The sequence below is a fragment of the Tamandua tetradactyla genome, chromosome 3, assembly GCF_023851605.1.
Source record: "Tamandua tetradactyla isolate mTamTet1 chromosome 3, mTamTet1.pri, whole genome shotgun sequence".
Lineage (NCBI taxonomy): Eukaryota > Metazoa > Chordata > Mammalia > Pilosa > Myrmecophagidae > Tamandua > Tamandua tetradactyla.
The window spans coordinates 153,550,734-153,570,815 of record NC_135329.1 but is presented as its reverse complement, the minus strand read 5'-3'; the positions used below and the strand labels follow the sequence as shown (position 1 = coordinate 153,570,815).

The 20,082-nt window shown below is 36.2% G+C and overlaps 1 non-coding gene and 1 pseudogene across 1 annotated transcript; one reads left to right on the top strand and one right to left on the bottom strand.

Annotated features, from left to right (window-relative positions):
* The first annotated feature begins 4,112 nt into the window (after positions 1-4,112).
* On the top strand, positions 4,113-19,315 carry LOC143675802 (small ribosomal subunit protein eS4, X isoform-like; annotated as a pseudogene).
* LOC143678529 (U6 spliceosomal RNA) lies at positions 12,434-12,536 on the bottom strand. The gene has a single exon (XR_013173323.1). It is a non-coding gene; the product is annotated as a U6 spliceosomal RNA (small nuclear RNA).
* Positions 19,316-20,082: the final 767 nt, after the last annotated feature.

The following is a 20,082-nucleotide window of genomic DNA, read 5'->3' as shown; positions in this document are numbered from 1 at the left end:
CTCTTGATTAAATCACACCACCAGGGAGATGATCTGATTACAGTTTCAAACATACAGTATTGAATAGGGATTATTCTGCCTTTATGAAATGGGATTTTGATTAAACATGGCTTTTCTAGGGTGCATGCATCCTTTCAAACCAGCACACAAACTAAAACAACTGCTATCGGAGACTTAAAGGACATAGTGGGAAGAGTGGTCAAAACTCTGTTCTACAGATTTCCAAGCTAATGCTATTTCCACTATATTATCTGGAATTTTCCAAAATTATTAACTACCAGGATAGACTGCCTATAGAAATGGCTAGATTATTTAAAAAGCAAACACACTTTTCCTGATAAAATTACTTAGACCATCCTCAATATGCAGCCTGTCAGCTTATAACAGCTATGCAAATATGTTTGCTTTTAAATATTAATTAGTAATATAGTAGAAATAATGACAGCATTCCTAATAGTAATGATAGGAAAATGAAGATATCTAAGAAGCTACATGTTATCAGATTGGGGAAAATAATTACAATAACAACAATAATAATCTCTAAAATGCCAATTACATAACATTCAGGTAGAATATGGGTCTGTGGATAACTTAGCATTGTTAACATTTATGAAAAGAAAACTTATCAGAAAGGAGAGGATCAAAAATGCAACCCCAGAAAATGCAATTAATGACAATGAAAATCACAAGAAATCTTGTCTTCCAGAGGTAGAACCCCTCGGCTATAAGTTCCAAGAGGGCAAGGTGCAAGACCTTCTTGTTTACGGCTGTATCTGCAGTATCTGGAACATGGCAACAATGATGAGTATTGGCTAGATCAGATGGATAACTGTTGACATTTTGATGCATGTACTGCCAGAATTTTTTCCATATGTTAATATTCTTTAAATGATCAGAATATAATATGTACATGTTGAATTCTGAAGCGTAGCTGAATTTTAAACACTAATCTTGGGTTGAAAACCTATTCCCTTCATATTTGAAGATTTTGTAGACTCATAAAATATGAGAATTGGAAAGGAACTCAGAACTCATTTAGTCCAAAGTCCTCATTTTATATACAAGGATAAATTTAGGCATAGAATGGTAAAGAGATTTCCTGTAGTATGGGGCACAGGTTGCCCTAAAGCCCAGGCCTCTGAGTTTCTGCCAGAATTTTTTTCTACCACATAATATGAATTCTTAATCTATATGCTATCTTATTCCAAGCTTTTTAGAAGTTGAGCTCGGCAATTCATGCTTCTTCAAGAATTGTGATCACCTCTTTTGTGTATTCCTTTGAATACTTTGCTCTCTCTGTTATGACCTTAAAAGTGTTTGTCATATTCTCTGTGAAGATATTGAGTACTGAGTATCTAGTCTTGGTAATCTCTAATATTCATTTTATTTATTCCATTATTAAAGAAACCATTTTTAAAAAATATTTAGCATTTAATTTTATATTCCACTCCAGGAAACATACCATATTTATGGTAATCTGATTGACACATGTGTGGAAAGCTTTGATGATTCTTTGATTACCAATAAAACAAAGAATATCCATAATTAAAGTAAGCTGCCATCCCTAAGAGTAAACATCTGCTTTTCCCCAAACACCAGCCAGTAATTAGAAATATTTGTTTTCATCCTAAATATTTTCATTTTTCATGTACATTTCTTATCTTTTCTGACATAATATGATTCAATTAGGTTTTTAGTGGTCAAATCCATGTTTTAAGATTTTGAAGGTGAGAAGTTACAAGCATGCCCAGCATTTACTGTCAAATGCTAGTGCTTCCACTATTTAAATGGAAGCTTCAATTACAATCTTAAGCATGGCACATTTTGAGTATATGCAATGTGATTAAACATGATCAGAATAAATGAAATAGTATTGATAATTCAATAGGTTAACACTTTCTTCCCTCATCCCAGTTACAAGGGATTTCTAAACATCTGTTATTCTTGAAGGTGTACCTTTAAATCTTTATGCATATTAGCTCCTTCCCCCCTCCTGCTTTATTCAACTTTTTTTAGACTTCCTCAACATAAAAAAATAAATTTCAGTAGCCAATCCCTTTCTACCCCATCCTTTCACTATTGGTTCTTTTTCTCTCTCCACCCTAGTAACCCAAGGTTGCAGTTGTGAGAAAGTGTGTGGCCCTTTCTAAGAAAATGACAGAGGTATAAAACAAATCCTGACTTTTAGTAAGAAGTGACAGAGAGGAAAGGAGAGCTGGAGAGGGAGGGAGATGGGAAGCAGGGGAAAGGAATATACACATTCTGTTGCAGACAACTTTCATCTGAGGGCATTTCCTATGCTGATATTTTCCTATCTTAAAATTCTTTAATTTCTGTCTTAGAAGAAGTAAAGGCTGAACAAGAGTAGGCAATTACTGCATATCCTTTTTCCATTCCCAGATGCAGATCATCTACTCTTCTGCAGTTAGAAACAATTTGTGGTGGCGCTTCCTGCTTGGCAATTCCTCTAATTGCTATACATCTATTTCCATTAAGCCTCTAAATCATTTGTCTCATTCACATATTTTGCTCCTTTTCCTAAATGCTTGAAACCAAATTCTGCCCTCAAATATTTACATAGCATTTCCACAGACTTCTTCACATCGAGGACACAATCATTTGCTCCTTTTTTAAGAATGCTATTCAGCACCTCTCACATCGTGAATGCTAAGTTTGCAATTATTATTACTTTGAAAATAGAATGGTAAGAAAGAATTGAACGGAGTTCTAAGTTCACCTTTAATAATATATTCTACTGCTTAATTTAAGGACAATAATATCTCCCTCTGACCCAACTTCAAGATATTTATCTTGCCAAATCCTTTTGAAATTTTGTATCTTAGGAATCAGATTCAACAAAACCAATTAGCAGTCAGTGGTATAATAATAGCACTAGAGGGTTCCTCTAGTAATACAAAATAGTATTTTATCAACACTCCAGTCTCCAAATTCTGTCTTGTTGCATATGAAATAAAGGTCTCAATACAAAGTCATGAGTAAAGACATTCCACCTCACGTTTACTGCGATGGAAAACCTCTTTTTTTCCAGAGGTAATTTGCTAGGCATAAAACATTCACTCAAAATAACAATATTGACCACACACACACACACACACACACACACACACACACACACACACAAACACACTTGTTTCCCAAATATCTGTTTTATAATGGCCGTTTTACTCTTTCTTTAGTGTGAAGTCAGTAGTGCAGCAATCTTCAAAGTACCCCTTAGTTGCGCTTCTCCACTTATTAGCAACCATCTGTCTCCAGTAATCTTTGGTGTCTGTTTAACCTGCAAAAAGCTGTAAGAAAAAAATCAAACACTATTTTCATCATATCACGTCTTCGGTTTCTGAACATTTTTAAAGCTCTTTTCCTAAACAGTTTGTTTCATCTCTGTTCAAGGTCATCTATTTCTCCACGCATCTCTTCTACTACCTCTTGGTTGTTGTCCCTTATATGCATCTTTTACATTCTTCATGTTTTGCACATGCATTTCCCTTTAATGAATTGCCTTTTGATCACCTTTCCACAGACCAACAGTTCAGGATCCAGTTCGAATTTAATTCCAATCAATGAGTCACCTTGCTCCTATCATGTTATTCTATTCCTCGAATTTTTTTTCGCTATGAACAGAGGGAGGTGTTCAGCTTTCCCACCCATACACTCACATCATCTTGCACTTATGTGTGTGTGGTTGTCCTCTACTTGGCACTTCAACCAAGTTTTGTGACCTGAAAGAAAAAGGAAAATTCTCTTGCTAGTTGCCACACAACCCAATATATTCCCATACACGGGAAATAGTCATATGTGTAGAACTTATCTATAATAATATTCCTGTATGAGAAGAGTCCTGTTTGTTAGGATATTACACATGTATCTTATCATTTTATTATGTATATGTATTCAGGATCCACTTATGGGACTGCCTTATGAATGGGAACACCACAGATGAGGGGTTTTGTTTTGTTTTGTTTTTTTAATTTCATTAAATAAATACCACGGAATAGGGTCCAAGGTGTTTTTCTTCCTTCAATAAAGTTTACCCTAAAATCAACAGTATCATAGCAAGGAAACCTACCTTTCTAGTATATTAAATTTGCCACATGGGTTTCTACCCTATTATTCCTCAGCTAAAGGCTGCCAAAGAAGGGAAACTTGCAAGGGACTGGGCATCACAAATAGGCAGGCAGGAGCTACAGTTTCAAAACCCAGAAGGTAAAATCTTGACTGGTTTTCCTTCTTTGGTCCTTCTTTCCCTCCCACCCATACTCCTGTCAGTCTGGCTTTCTTTTGCTGTCTTGAGCTCTCCTTTCTCCCAGCAGCCTCATGGTCCTTTCATGTGCTTGGGCATTGTTTCCCCACATTTGCTTTTATTTACTGTTTCAGGTATTTTTCCATTTGGGAATTATATGTTTCCACACATCATGGTGTATTTTTGTGTCTTATCTCTAGAAGGTCCTGGAAGTCTTCCTTTTGTGCAAAGTGTCAATTCCCTTCCTTCTTTTTGCTCTCAATCTAAAAATCTGCCTTTCTTTCTCATCTGATTCTACAAAGCATGGCCATACCAGTTGGTTTGTAGCCCATAAACACCTACACAGAGCAAATGCTGTTTGGTGGCTGGCTTCTGATGGAAAGCTGACAGGGAGTCATCTTTCATCTCCATTTTGTCCTTTTTTTTTTTTTTTTTAACCTCCTCTTGAACTGCTTTATCTTCCATTTTCTGTTTCAACCTTCAACTTCCTCCTATTCTCTCTCAGTCAAAGGCAAAGAAATTTTTCCTATATTCACTCCTTAAAATTGGAGTCAAGTGATTTTTCTCAGATACTACTGGTGTCTGATATAATTGGTTTGATATGACTTAATCTTGGGATTTATCTGTAGCCACCTTTGTAATTCTTTGGCTAGTGCTCAAGTCTTGATTTTCTTGACAGTAAGTTTCTGAAAGGAAATATCAGGTTATCAGAGTAATGCATAAAGACCTTCTATACAGTAATGCGTAAAGAGTCTATTCCAATACTTAGCAAGTATATTAAGCAAATTGACTTGACAATCCAATCAGCTCTGATAATAGAAATAGGTCAAGGCAAGTTAGGTGCCAAGAGGAATAGGCGTGAAATGTTTATCTTTGGTAGTCTATGTCCGAATATTGTTTATGATTATGCATTTCTGGGTTTTAGAGAATTTGGCTTTTTATCTTGAAATTGCAGTTAAAAGAAATGTGGGTCTTCCTCATTTCTTTTGTGAAACCCCATTTTTTCAAAGCTATTGAAAATTTTAATTAGTGTCTATTGACTTTTCTTATTTCCTGACACTTGACTTCTATTATTTTTTATTAAAGCAGTTGTACATTAACAGAAACATTATTCAGAATATTCAGAATTTCCAAATACCCCATCCTCAAACACAGTTTTCCCATTTTTAACATTTTGCATTAGTGTGTTACTTTTGTTAAAACTGATAAACCAAATTATTATATTTGTAACCTTAACTATAGTGCATAGTTTACATTATGATACATTTTTCATGTTGTTCAGTTCTGAGGGTTTTAAAAAATGTTTATTCTGGTAAAATATACACAACTCAAACGTTCCCATTTAATGACTTCAAGTATACAATTTAGTGGTGTTGATTACAATCACAAGATTGATGGCAATAGATTTGACATGAACTGTCTCCAAACCAACATGGTAATTGTAAATGACTTGTTCTTTTTAATTATCAATCCAGTTTCTTTTATTTCACAATCTGATTCCTCACTGGTAGAGTTTATTTTATTTTGTCTTGATTCTTGTTAAGCTCTATAACCACAATCTCTGCCAACATACTAAAATAACTGTGCTGGTTTGAAAGTATTATGAACCCTAGAAAAGCCACGTTTTAGTCCTGATCCATCTGTGGAGCTAGCTGTTTCTTCTAATCCCTACTGAAGGTTAGAAACCTGATTAGATTATCTCCACAGAGATGTGACATGCCCAATTCTGGGTATTCACCTTTGATTAGAGGGAGATGTGACTCCACCCATTTCAAATTCTTGTTTAGTTTACTGGAATCCTTTCAAAGAGGAAATGTTTTGGAAATAGCTGCAGAGCCACAACACCCACGAAAGCCCATGCTGCTAGGGAACTTTGGAGCTGAAGAAGGAAAACACCTCTGGGGGAGCTTCATAAAACAAGAAGCTTGGAGAGAAAGCTAGCAGACATCACCATGTTCGCCATGTGCCTTTCCAGATGAGAGAGAAACCCTGAACTTCATCGGTCTTCTTGAACCAAGGTATCTTTCCTTGGATGCCTTTTATCGTACATTTCTATATCCTCGCTTTAATTTGGATATTTTCATGGCTTTAGCACTGTAAACTTGCAACTTAATAAATTCTTCATTTTAAAAGCCATTCCATTTCTGGTGTATCACATTCTGGCAGCCAGCAAACTGGAATAATAATGATGATGAAACTATGCAGTGTATGAGACTTAAAGAATACCTCTCCTCTTAATTTAATTTATTTGAAAATAAATGAGAGCTTAATATTGGACTGTATTGGCTATTTGTTCTAGTTTGCTAGCTGCTGGAATGCAACACACCAGAGATGGATTGGCTTTTAATAAAAGGGGATTTATTTTGTTAGTTCTTCAGAGGAAAGGCAGCTAACTTTCCACTGAGGTTCTTTCTTACATGGAAGGTACAAGATGGTCTCTGCTGGTCTTCTCCCCAGGCCCCTGGGTTCCAACAACTTTCCCTGGGGTGACTTATTTCTGCCTCTCCAATGGCCTGGGCTGAGCTGCGAGTGCTGAGATGAGGAATGCTGAGCTGCTTAGGCTGTGCTATGCTGCATTCTCTCATTTAAGCACCAGCCAATTAAGTCAAACATCACTCATTGCAGCAGACACGCCTCCTTGCCGACTGCAGATGTAATTAGCAACAGATGAGGTTCACGTACCATTGGCTTATGTCCGCAGCAACAAAACTAGGTATGCTCACCTGGCCAAGTTGACAACTGAATCTAACTAATACACTATTTATTCCTTCAGTTAACTTTAAAATAGTCTGTGGATTCATTTGGAGTTTCCTTGCAGTTATCTGTGTAACAAGTGCCCAAATCTTGATCTTTCTTGCCCTGTAGGAACAAGGTCCCTATTCTGCAAGGCTTTACCCCTATAGAGATGGTTTTCCTGAACTGTATCTTGGTGCTATGGCAACAGCCAACTTAGCAAAAGGTCTATGACACTTATTACTACTGTAATAAAAGGTGCTATTTAATATAACAAAGAGGGTCCACTTTATGATGATACATGGAAGAGATCTTGCAGATCTCAAAACCAGAAATTACTACAGCTCCTGAGCATCTGGACATTGTTAAGTTTTTCCTTTAGAGCTAAATTTGAGCTCTCCTCTGGCAAGTACACAGAGCCATATGCCTTATTTTGGGCTTCATCTTAATTTTCCTGCACTCGTTTTTTCCCTTTATCTCAGTTTCTTTGATTAATATTTTATATTATGGTATAACTATTAATAATAAGCTACCATAATTCTATTTAGGAGTGGGAAGGAAATAAACATAGCAAACAACAAACAAACATAGCAATAAAATCAATTGCCTATTATATGCATATATAAGGACAGTCCTACAGGCATTTTGTACCAGATTGAAAGGATTTATGTACCCTAGAAAAGCCATGTTTTAATCCTAATCAATCTTGTGGGAGCAACCATTTCTTAATAATCTCTATTCTGTACTATAGATTGGAAACTTGATCAGATTATCTCCATGGAGATGTTGCTTGCCTAATTGTGGGGATTAACTTTTGAATAGAGGGAAATGTGACTCCACCCATTCCAGGTGGGTCTTGATTACTTTACTGGAATTCTTTAAAAGAGGAAGCATTTTGGAGAAAGCTTGAGAATGACAGCAGCAGAGTCCACTACAGAGTGGACTACAGAGTCCACAAGCCAGCGACCTTTAGAGATGGAGAAAGCCCCTAGGGGAGCTTCATGAAGCAAGAGGCCTGGAGAGGAAGCTAGAAGACATCGCCATGTTCACCACGTGCCTTTCCAATTTAGAGAGAAACCCTGAACTTCATCGGCCTTCTCAAACCAATTATCTTTCCTTGGATGCCTTAGATTGGATGCTGTAACTGGGATATTTTTATGGCCCTAGAACTGTAAACTTTTAATTTACTAAATTCCCCTTTTTAAAAGTCATTCTAATTCTGGTAACTAGAATACATACTTTTTTGTTTTTTGGGTGCATGGACAAAGAAATGACTACAGGAATACTTTTAAATAGGCATTACAACTTTCAGGAAAAAAATGCAGTTTAGAAAATGATGGATACTAAGGAGTCACCAAGTTTGTTTGTACTTTAAATCTTTTTAATTTTTAAAAGCAACTTTATCAGAGATGGAAGTATTATGATTGAAATAGAAACATGAAATTAGCTATACCTAAACAGGAAAAAGGCAACCCTCTAAAATTTTTATATTTTGTTTACAAGAACCACTAAATTATTTTTTTATTTACAATTTTATAATTTCATGGATAATGCAAAAATTATCCAAATAGAAATATTATTTGTGATTTCCAATATTTAAGTCATAGCTAGCTCTTAAATTATTATTATTATTCTGTTGTTCTTATAATCATTCAATTAGGCTTGTTTCTAATTTTTTATTTTGGATAGTCGTATAATTTTATTTTTATGAGGTTTGAAAAATATTTATATAAACCATTCATTCTCAAACTATTTGACATCTTGTATATACTCTCCAATTATTGCATGCTACAGATATTTTGAAATCTTTTCAAATATCCTGTGGCCCTCTGCATTGCTTCAGGGTGTGTGATATTGACAGGAAAGCCATATGTATATTACAAGTCATCTGCTACTAAATCTAAGGCTTAAAAAATCAGCAGCTCTGAAACTAAAGTGCTCTTTTATGGAAAGGCTTTATATAGAAATAAAATACATAAGATAGATTTCTAAAGGAAAACTGTAAATGGCATACAATGCTTGTAATGCCACATGGCTCTTTATGTCGGGGTTGCTGGGCGCTTCCAATGAGTTATAGTAGATAGGATTCATAAGTGTAAGCAAACATGCCCAAGTCACTTGTAATTTGGAAACTACCACCCTTCCATTTTCTATTGATTGTTACCAGCAGTCGTTTGGATAATGGAAAGTCTACCCTTTTAATATAGGCAGATGCAATTTAGAAATGAATTTTTAAACTGGTAATAATAGCCATGACAATGGAAAAATGTTTATCTCTTTGCAGCTTAAGGTGCTTTCCCATATTACTTTATTCCCATCCTTCAGAATATTTTTTCATGTTTACATATGAGGAAACAAAGGTTTCATCCTGGGCAAATAACCAGCAAATAAGATTTCAAGTATGTGAACAGAAGCACTCTGACACAGCTCCATGTTGTTTTAAGTATTGTACTCTACATGGCAAAAATATATTAACTGTTATATCCAGCATTGCACAGGAACATCATTAACTGCTGTTAAATAAAGTTTAATAGAATCATAACGATTAAGTGGAATTTTGATAATCCTTCATAATGAGAGAAATTAATATATAGCTCAATTTTTAAATTCACATCAAAGCTTATTTATAGAACCTGTTTATCATTCTACAGTCCTGGGGAAGAGGAAGGGATCTCTGCTACTGTTTAGTTTGGTTCACACAATGCAATGTTGCCCATTACAGAAGCAGTTAATCAAAAAGTAATGCCTCAAGTTTAGAGCATTTTTTCCTTGCTACTTATTAATAGCTGCTAAAAAAGCAAAAGGATCATTTGAAATGAACAATGATTTCCAAAGGATAAAATGCTGATTTATTTTTAAACACAGCCTATTGAAAATTACAAATATTAATTTCTAAACTGCCTGAATTCTGAATATTGCCCCATTAATTATAGTTTAGGAGATTCAGGGGCCTCACTAATTGGTCTCAACATAATTTCACTATTAGAATAATATAACCTTCAGTTTTACTCATCCTTTTCAGAGCTAAACAATATAGTGCCCAATTTCAGACACTAAAAACCAAGAAGTCTACTTGGGATTCATATTGCTTTCCCTGTCCATGAAAGTATCTACATATGCCATTTTCCCCAGTTGGTAGCCTAACTTCCTTTGCTCTGGAGTTTTCTTTCAAATATCCTTGTCAGAGCATGCTTATTCTGAATGGCAGTCATATAAATCTCTTCTTGCTTCCCAGGAATGCACCAAAGTGATGAAAAACAACAACAAACTTTTTTATTTTGAAATAACTACCGATTCACAGGAAGTTGCAAAAATAGTAGAGAGGACCCAAAGACTCCTCATTCACTTTCTCCCAATGGGCACATGTTACATAATTATAGTACAATATCAGAGGAAGGAATCTGACATTGTTATAATGTATGTGTTAAGTTCTATATAAAGATTTTATCAGATGTGTAGATACATGTAACCATCACTGAAATCAAGATGCGAGCAATTCCATCACTACAAAGATCGCCCTTGTGCTGCTCCTTTAAAGTCACACTCAACTCCTACCCCTATGACATCCCTACCCCCTAGCTGCCACTAATCTGTTTTCCATCTCTGTAATTTTATTTAAAGAATATCATATAAATGGAGTCATGGAATATATGTCCCTTTGAGATGGGCTTCTTTCCCTTAGCAAAATGTCCTTGAATATTATCCATGTTGTCATGTGTACCAGTGTATTTCATGCCTTTTTTCCCCCCTCTCTGCATGCAGAAGCTCAAATTATGAAGCAGGGACCTGGGTGAGTGGCAGGCACAGGCACGTGGAAGGAATTCTCTGGAGTTAGAAGGCTTGAGTCCATTGGGCCTGCCACTGGGCAAAAATGAAAAACTCTTTAACTTGCTAAACTCTTGTTTTCACTTGTGAAAATAATACCCTATGGGATTGCTACAGGATTTTATTCTTTGTCACATATGTTTGCAAATATTTTCTCTCAGTCTGTAGGTGCCTTTTCATCTTCTCAGTGTCATTCAGAGAGAAAAAGTTTTTAATTTTGATGGAGTCCAATTTATTGAGTTTTTTCTTTTAAGGATCATGTTTTTTGAGTCATATCTAAGAATTCTTCATCAGGCCCTAGATTCTGATGATTTTCTTCTATGTTATCTTCTAAAAGTTTTATGGTTTTACATTTTATATTTAAACCTATGATGCATTTTGAGTTCACATTTGTAAAACATGAGATTTGCATCGAGTTAAATTTCTTTTGCCTAGAGATCTGATTGATCCAGCACCATTTGCTGAAAAGACTCGTCATGGAATTACTATCCATTGAATTCCCTCTACTGAATTACTTTTGCACCATTGTCAAAAATTAGTTGATTGTACTTGTGTGGGGCTATTTCTGAGTTTTCTATTCTGTTCTATCAATGTCTTTTCCTCCACCAATACCATACAGCTTTGATGATTATGACCAATGAATATAGATTCATGTGAAATATTGGCCTGTTGGTTTCTCTTTTCTTATACGACATTTGCCTGGTTTTGTTAAGAACCAATAATGTCTTCATAGGATGAGTTGGGAAGTGTTCTCTGTGCTACTATTTGAGTAACCCTATAACTATTAAGAAAATCCAATCCTTAATTAAAAGCCACCTCTGGGTCTTGATGTGAGCTTCTCCAGTACCTAGTCTGAGATGCATCAGGCAAAGAAAACAGTCCAGGAAACTCTGATCACCTTGCCTTTCCCCAGGTTCTAAGTTTCCTAGCCTGTCTCCTTTCTTCTTTCCAGCATTCAGAACTTATGTTTGCTTTACAAATAATGTCCAGGTTTTTAAGCTGTTCTTGATGAAAGGAATAAACGAAACGTACCTTGACTCCATCTTCTTAGTGAATTTTGAATATACCACCTAGCTTGTATTTTACATGAGACTATCTTCCAGCTTTGATGAAAATGTATTTGTTCATGTTTTAAAGCTTGTTGACTCTATTATTCAAATCCTCCATATTCTTGTCATTTTTAAATGCAGTTTTACCGAGATACATTCATACACCATACAAACCATCTGAAGTGTACAATCACTGGCTCACAGCATCATCACATGGTTAAGTATATAACACCATGATAAATTCTAAAACATTACTCAGAAAAGAAATAAAAAGAAAAAAGAAAACCCCAATTTTCCCATATCCCCTTATCTACCCCCCCATTGATCAACTGTATTGGTGTAGCAAATGTGTTGTTGTTGACAAGAGTATTAAAATATTACTGTTAATTATAGTCCATAGTTTACAGTAGGCACATTTTTTGCCATATACCCCTCTATTATTAACTGCTTGTAATAGTGTCATACATTTGCTCTAGTTCATAAAAGAACTTTTTTGTGTTTGTACAATTAATCACAAATTTTGTCCCTCACAAGATTCACTGTATTATACACTCCCATATTCTAAAACAATATGGAAGTCTTCATTACTTTATGTGGCATCCTTGTGCAGGGGACATGCTACTTCCTGTATCATTCCAATTTAGTATCTGTGCTGACAAAGTGAGTACTGTCCACTTTTGAGCATGTAATGATAGACAGAAAACACACTTTACACACATATATATATATAAAATAGTGATGAATAATAACTATTTAGGAGAACTTAACATGTTCTATAAATTACAACTTTTAAAACTTACAGTTTATGCTATAAAAAATATTCTTTTTCTTTTACCAATGAGGAAACTAAGTTTAGAGATGAAGACATTTGCTTGTGGTTTCCTCGTTTTTCTTTTTATATGGGTAGGCACCAGGAATCAAACCCGGGTCCTATGGCATGGCAGGTAAGCATTCTGCTGAGCCACCGTGGCCCGCCCTCCTCGTTTTTCTAACTTCAGAGCTCATGCTTTTAAATCATAATGAAATATTTTTAGCTATACTTCCAATATTTCTCAGAATAATGTAGTGAAGACAGCAGTTTATTAGGAGCCAAAAGACAATGTGTTCTCTGACAAATTTATACACAATTGTTTGAATTTGGGAAATTATTTTCAATTTCCTGCTCTCAGTTTTCTCAACTGTAAAATTATAGGGTTAATCTCAATTTCTAAAATCATTTTTTGACAAATAATTTTATAAATGTCTAACAATCCTGGAAGAAATGGAATTTGGAGAACTTATATGGTAAAGGGATAATTTTAAGTAGTCTATGAAAACCAAATCTATAATATTACAGATAATAGGTGCCATGCTTATTGAAAATAAAACGATGAGACTGCCTTCAGAACTCTTATCTTCTGTCTTTGAACATCTGTAAACTCATGTAAACATAGGTTTTTGTGAGTTGTGGAGTGGATTGATTGAAGGAGACTTTGAGAGAGTCTTAAAGTGAAAAAAACATGAAAATCGTTGTCATTGAGTTTTCACATATGAGGTGCATGTGACTACATGTGCTGGAAATCTGTTATTCCAAGTATTTAGAAGGATTGTTTTATATTTGGGTGCTTCTTTCAATGGTTAATTCCCTGATGAAAGCTCAACTATTGTTCTAGTTTGGTAGCTGCCAGAATGCGATATACCAGAAATGGAATGGCTTTTAAAAAGGGGAATTCAATAACTCACAAATTTATAGTCCTAAGGCCATGAAAATATCTCAGCTAAAGCAAGTCTATAAAAATGTCCAAATTAAGGCACCAACTAGAGGTTACCTTCAAGAAAGGCCAATGAGGTTCAGGGTTTCTGTCTCAACTGGAAAGGCACATGGCGAGCATGGTGATGTCTGCTAGCTTCCTCTCAAGGCTTCTTATTTCATGAACTCCCTGGGGCACATTTTCTAAAGGTCTCTGGCTGGTAGACTCTCAGCCTCATGGCTGAGTCATGGCTCTAGCTTTTTCCAAAGTGTTTCCTCTTTTAAAGGACTCCAGTAAACTAATCAAGACACATCTGGAATGGGGGGAGTCACATCTCCCTCTAATCCAAGGTTAATACCCACAATTGGGTGACTCACATCTCCATGGATATAATCTAATCAAAAGATGCCAACCTATATTCTCAAATAGGGAGAAAAGAAATGGCTGCCTCCACAAGATTGGATTAGGATTAGACCACAGCTTTTCTGGGGTGCACATATCCTTTCAAACCAGCACACCTATGCAATATCTTTTATGAATGTTCCATTATATTGTACCAATCATTTTAATTTTCTCTCTTTGCATTTCATCCTATTTGTATTATTTTATGTTCTAAAGTTGCTCAAATTTTCTGAAAGGATGAACATATTGCTATGTGAAAAGATAATGAATTTGTACATCTGCTGGAGGCTCTTGTTCTCACAGAGCAACTTCATATATACAAGAAAAATAATTCAACATAAGTTGTATGATTTTTCTGTAGCTCCCCTCAGCTGTCATCTTTCTTTAAAATTATATTATATAAATGTCTAGCAATGAACAAAATGATTTTAACAGGTGTTTAATATGATTTCATAAGCACCTGTAAAACATCTGAAACTTGTCTAAATGTGTGGTCAGTACTGGAGAGGCTAGTAATCTAATAGCATACATGATCTCTCCTAGAAATAAAGCTACATTGACTAGTAAGCAATATGTGTATATTAAATGTGTGATTAATAATTTTTCAGGCTTTTATAATACCATATATACCATTGTTTCACAAACTATATTGCTTGGAATATTTATTCAACCAGATAAGTTGATTAAACAAATTTAACAAGTTTCTTTGCTGTAACAATTCATAAAGACTTTGACACACTACTCTACATATTAACCTTCAGAAAGAGGATTTACTATACCACTTTCCAAACTTCTTTGTCCTCTGAACTTTTTTCCTTCTTAGAAAACATTGGTGACCTAGTATTTTGTGAACTGGATTTTGGGCAATGGTGCTGCAAACAAATATAATCCAACGTCCATATGCAGAGCAAAGATTAAAGGGAAGCAGGGTTAATCAAGAAGAGTTATAGGAAAATGAGGTTAGCCAGGACTGATGAAGTTTCAGGTTGTTTCAGATTTATGTACACTTCATTTATATACATCCTTAATGTTTGAGACAAGAAAAGCTGGTGGGTAGGTGAGTCTTTTCCTTTTATTCTTCACTTTTCCTCTGCTAACTGGTTCCAGGGCTGATATTCACAGGATTCTGGTCCAACTCTACGAAAGCAATTGTCACATGAATTAATTAAAACAGAAAGAAAGCAGTTTGTACAAAAATTGCAGCTCCATTAGAGCTCTGGAGTGAAAATTGCCTTCAGAGTTTTCTAGCCTTTGGGTGAAATGATGGGGCCTTTGCACTGCTGCTTGTGCATTGAGAAAGGTGTGATTTCACTTGGTGGGGTGTCCCTACCCTGAAGGCACTGACAGCTGGACTGCCAGCTGACTGTACCCCCACAACTGGGCAGCAAGTACTGCCTGAAAGGGCTTCCAGCAAATCATCGTTGGGTTTATGGCATAAATGCTTATCAAATTCTGTAGTGCATTCAAGTTATCTGAGAGAGAGGTCATTTCCAAAATAATTTTTAATTTTCTTCTTCCTTGGAGACCTTCATCAGGGAATGACTAGGTAATTTTTTCTTTCCAAAAGTTTTTGGTTCAAAATGGTGAATTATTCTGGAGTGTTCCAGATCCTTGATATTTAATCAATATCAAGCCGATATTGAATCTTAAAGGCTGGACAATGGTCAGTACTGTTGAAACGGTAACATTCACATTCACATTTGGACACTTTGTAGGAGACTAACTGTGATCAGTTTGAATGGGGCAGAGTTGATCCCCACTTGTTTCTGACATCACTTCTCTAGACTGCTTTCCAGGCAACTCCCTTATTCATAAACCCAGGGAATTCCCTTCAGCCCAATTCTAAGCTAGTTTTAAAGCCAGCAAGCTACATTAAATGGTTTTGGGTTATAGGAGAGGAGTAAACAAGTAAGTAAGATGAAATCAGTGGTCCATATATGTTGTTGCAAATCAATACCATTTTGTCTTTTTCTAAAACATTTTTCTCCTATAAGTTGGTTGAGGAAAAGAAGTAGATGTAAATTTCCCATGTTAGATAGATAAACCTGAAGATTTTAAAAGGATTAAAGAATATCATACCATTCTAGTTTCTTTCTATGTGGAATTAAAATAGTAAGAAGCAATAATGCAGTTATATGCATTTTTGATTGTTGTTTTCTGATGAATCAAACCTTTTATCAGCCTTCCTTATCTCTTTATGTTCTTTAATACTGTCTTGAAATCTATTTTATTTGATACTAATGTAGATACCATGACTTCTTATGCTTAATATATGCATAGTGTAATTTTTCCTACCCATTTATTTTCAACCCATATCTTAATATTTGTGTTTCTTATAAAGTTTATACCTAAATCCGTCATCTTTATCAATATGACAATTTCTGTCTTTGAATTGGAATCTGTAGTCCAAATCTATTTAATGTAATTAATGATATACTTGGATTTAGGATTACCATTTTGCTATTTTTTTTTCCTGTCTGTTTTTCTTATTGTTCTTCTACTGTCTTTCTTTACACGATTTCTTTTGGGCAGTTAAATATTTTTAGAATTCTATTTTAGTTTATATTGCCTTTTTAGTTAATCTACATTTTTAAATGTTTACTCTAAGGATTTAAATAATTATACTTAGTGTCTGACTGCTTACTTAGAGTTAATAATATTAACCATCATATAAAGTAGTTCAACCTTGCAACCGTACAGGTGTTTTTATTACTCCACTCTCCTTTATGATATGGTTGTTGTACGCCTTGTCTACCTATGCTATCAACCCTATATTATAAAATTATACTTTTTGTTTTACACTTTGTAAATGTTTTAAAGACATTAAAAGGGGAAAAAAACCTCTTATTTTTGGTGTATTCATGGTGCTTGCCATTTCTTTCTGAAATTAAGAGTTTCCATATGCTATAATTCCCTTTGGGCCTAAAGATCTTCTTTTATGATTTCTTGTGGTGCAAAACAAATAAAAAACTTAGCTCTTATTTGTCTGAAATATCTTTATTTCTCCTATATTTGTTTTCATTTTCACTGGTATAGAATTCCGGGTTGACAGTTTTTCCTTTTAGAGTTTTAAAAATGTTATACTACTGTCTTCTCGCTTTCAATGTTTCTGATAAGAAATCAATGATATTTTCATTGCTGCTTCCATGTGTGAAATGTGTTATTTTATTCTGGCTGCCTTCAACAACTTTCTCTTTATCTTTGGATTTCAGCAGTCTGACCAGTATGTGCCAAATTGTGGTTTTCTTTATATTAATTCTAGTCGGAGTTCACTGTGTTTCTTGAATCTGTAAATTTGTCTTTCTCAAAATATGGAATGTTTTTGTCTATTATTTTTACAAATAGCTTTTGTGTCACCTTCTCTCTTACTCCTTCTTCCAGGACTCCAGTTATATGTGTATTAGACCTCTACATATTTCTCCACACAACTCTGAACATTGGTTCTCTTATTTGGCTTCCATTCTTTTTGTTTCTCAGTTCCTCGGATTCAATAATTTCTATTGATGTAGTTTCAATTCCACTGACTCCTTCTTCTGATATCCCCAATCTGCTATTAAGCTCATCCAATGAATTTTAAAAATTTAGATTTTATGTTTTTCAGTAGCCTATTTTCCATTTTGTACTTTGGTATAGTCTCTTTCTCTACTGAGATTTATAATTTGTTCCTTCATTTCAAACATATTCCTTTATGCCATTTGGCATAGTTGTAATAACTTTTCTGAAATTCTGCCAAAATGTCTGCTAATTACAACATCTGTGTTATTTCAGGAACAGTCTCTGTAGAATATGTTTTTTAATTTTCTCATACTATGGGTGAGATTTTCCCTCATAATGCATATAAAATCTTTTCAGATTATATTCTGGACATTATAAATGCTATATTTTAGAGACTCTAGATTCTATTCTAATTTCTCGAACAGGATTTTTTTTTAAAATCAGGCATTTAATTTGACATATGCAAATTATAAACTATGTCTGTCCTAAGGAAGGTGACAACCAAATATCAATTGTGTTAATTTAATATACTGGCCTGCTTTGGAGTCTGTCTCAGGCATACATGGTTCAGAGGTTAGCTAGTAATTTTGGCAGGGGTTATAAACAGAATTTGCAGCTGTATTCTCTGGTTCTCTCCTTTTTGTGATTTCTCTTCTCACTTGCCAGCTGCTGTTGTCAGCCTGAACTCTATCATGTGGTTCTTCATGCAGTAAGCTTGGTGTTTCCTACCTCAGTTACAGAATTCCTGCATGGTTCTGACTTGGGCATATATGATTAAAATGGCAAATTTGGTAATTGCTGTACCATTTTTCCCAATGTAATTCCACTCAAGTCTCTGTCTTCTCTTCATTGCTCTCCAATGCCTTCAGGTTGTTGTTTTAGAGGTGAAATTATGATGAGGTATGTGAAGCACTCATCTCAGGACAAACGTAGCAATCAAGAGAAATAATTTATCAATACCATATCTTAAAACATTAATATCAATGCGAAAATCCACAATAACTTCTTTCTATGCCTAGCACCTGCTACGGTTCAGGGTTCAAAGAAGCATTTGGCACCTGTAGCGGCTCCAAAGCATTGGAGGCTGGACAAACTGACTGGTGTGTTTGCACCTTGTCAAACTACTGGTCCCCAGTGAGACTGAGAGAGTGTCTCCTTCTCATCATTTTCTGGTGGAACAGACTTAAGTATGCCCTGACAGGAGATGAAGTAAAGAAAATCTGTATGCAGAGGTTCATAAAGATTGATGGCAAGGTCTGAACTGATATAACATATACTGCTGGTTTTATAGGTGTCATCAGCCTTGACAAGACTGGAGAGAATTTCCATCAGATCTGTGATACCAAGGGTCACTTTTCTCTTCATCCTTTTACACCTGCAGAGGCCAAGTACAAGTTGTGCAAGTGAAGGAAACCTTTGTGGGCACAAAAGGAATCCATCATCTGGGTGACCCATGATGCCTGTCCCATCTGCTCACCTGATCCCCTCATCAAGGAGAGTGACTCCATTCAAATTGATCTGGAGATGGGCAAAATTACTGATTTCATAAAGTTTGATACTGGTAACCTGTGTACGGTTTTAGGAGGTGCTAATCTCAGGAGAATTGGTGTGGTCACCAGCAGAGAGAGACATCCTGGCTCTTTTGATGTGGTTCATGTGAAAGATGCTAATGGCAACAGCTTTGCCACTGGGCTTCCCAGTATTGTTGTTATTGGCAAAGGCAACAGGCCATGGATTTCTCTACCCAAGGAAGGGGTATCCGCCTCACAACAGCTAAAGAGAGAGACAAGAGACTGGCAGCCAAACAGAACAGTGGGTGAAATGATCTTTAGGTGACATGAAAGGGGGGCTCTTTTTGGCTATTAAACATGACGAAGTATGATTAATTGCAAAAAAAAAAAAAAAACCCACGATGAGAAAAATGTCAAAAATTTAAATAAGGGACTTCCTGGAAGATGGCGGCTTAGGAAGACGCGCGGATCTTAGTTTCTTCTCCAGGACACCTACTAGGGGAGTAGAAACGATACAGAAAGCGCCCAAAGCCACAACAGAGATAAAAAAGACAGCGTACCCCATCCTGGAACGGCTGGCTGGCTGAGAGAAGCAGCTCGGGTGAGATCGCCAAGGCGCACGGGCCTTACCGGGCGGGGTGGCAAGCGGCCGGAGTTACTCCCGGGCCGGCTGGGAGAATTGGAGAGGTGGTCCCCTGAAACCAAGGCGACTGGCGCCCACACCACGCGCAGCCCCCGGACCAACTGAGAGAATTGGATCGGAAACCCCCAGGCCGCGGAGAACGGTGACGGGTGGGGGAGGCCCCTTCCAAACCCGTGACTCCCGGGGAACGTGCACTCTCTCGGGCGGGCCGCTGCCGCTGGCGCCCTCCCGCCACGCTTGTTGCCCAGGGCCGACTAGGAAATTCGGACGGGCTCTTTCCCTGGCTGCAGCGACCAGCAACCCTCCCTGCGTTTGGGCCCCGGGCCGGCTCAAGCCGCTTCGGCTAGCGAACCCCCAGGACGGCGAGAGTTTTCCAAAGTTTAAGGTCCCACAGCACCTTTTACTGGTGGGACCCGCAGACAAACGTGTGCCA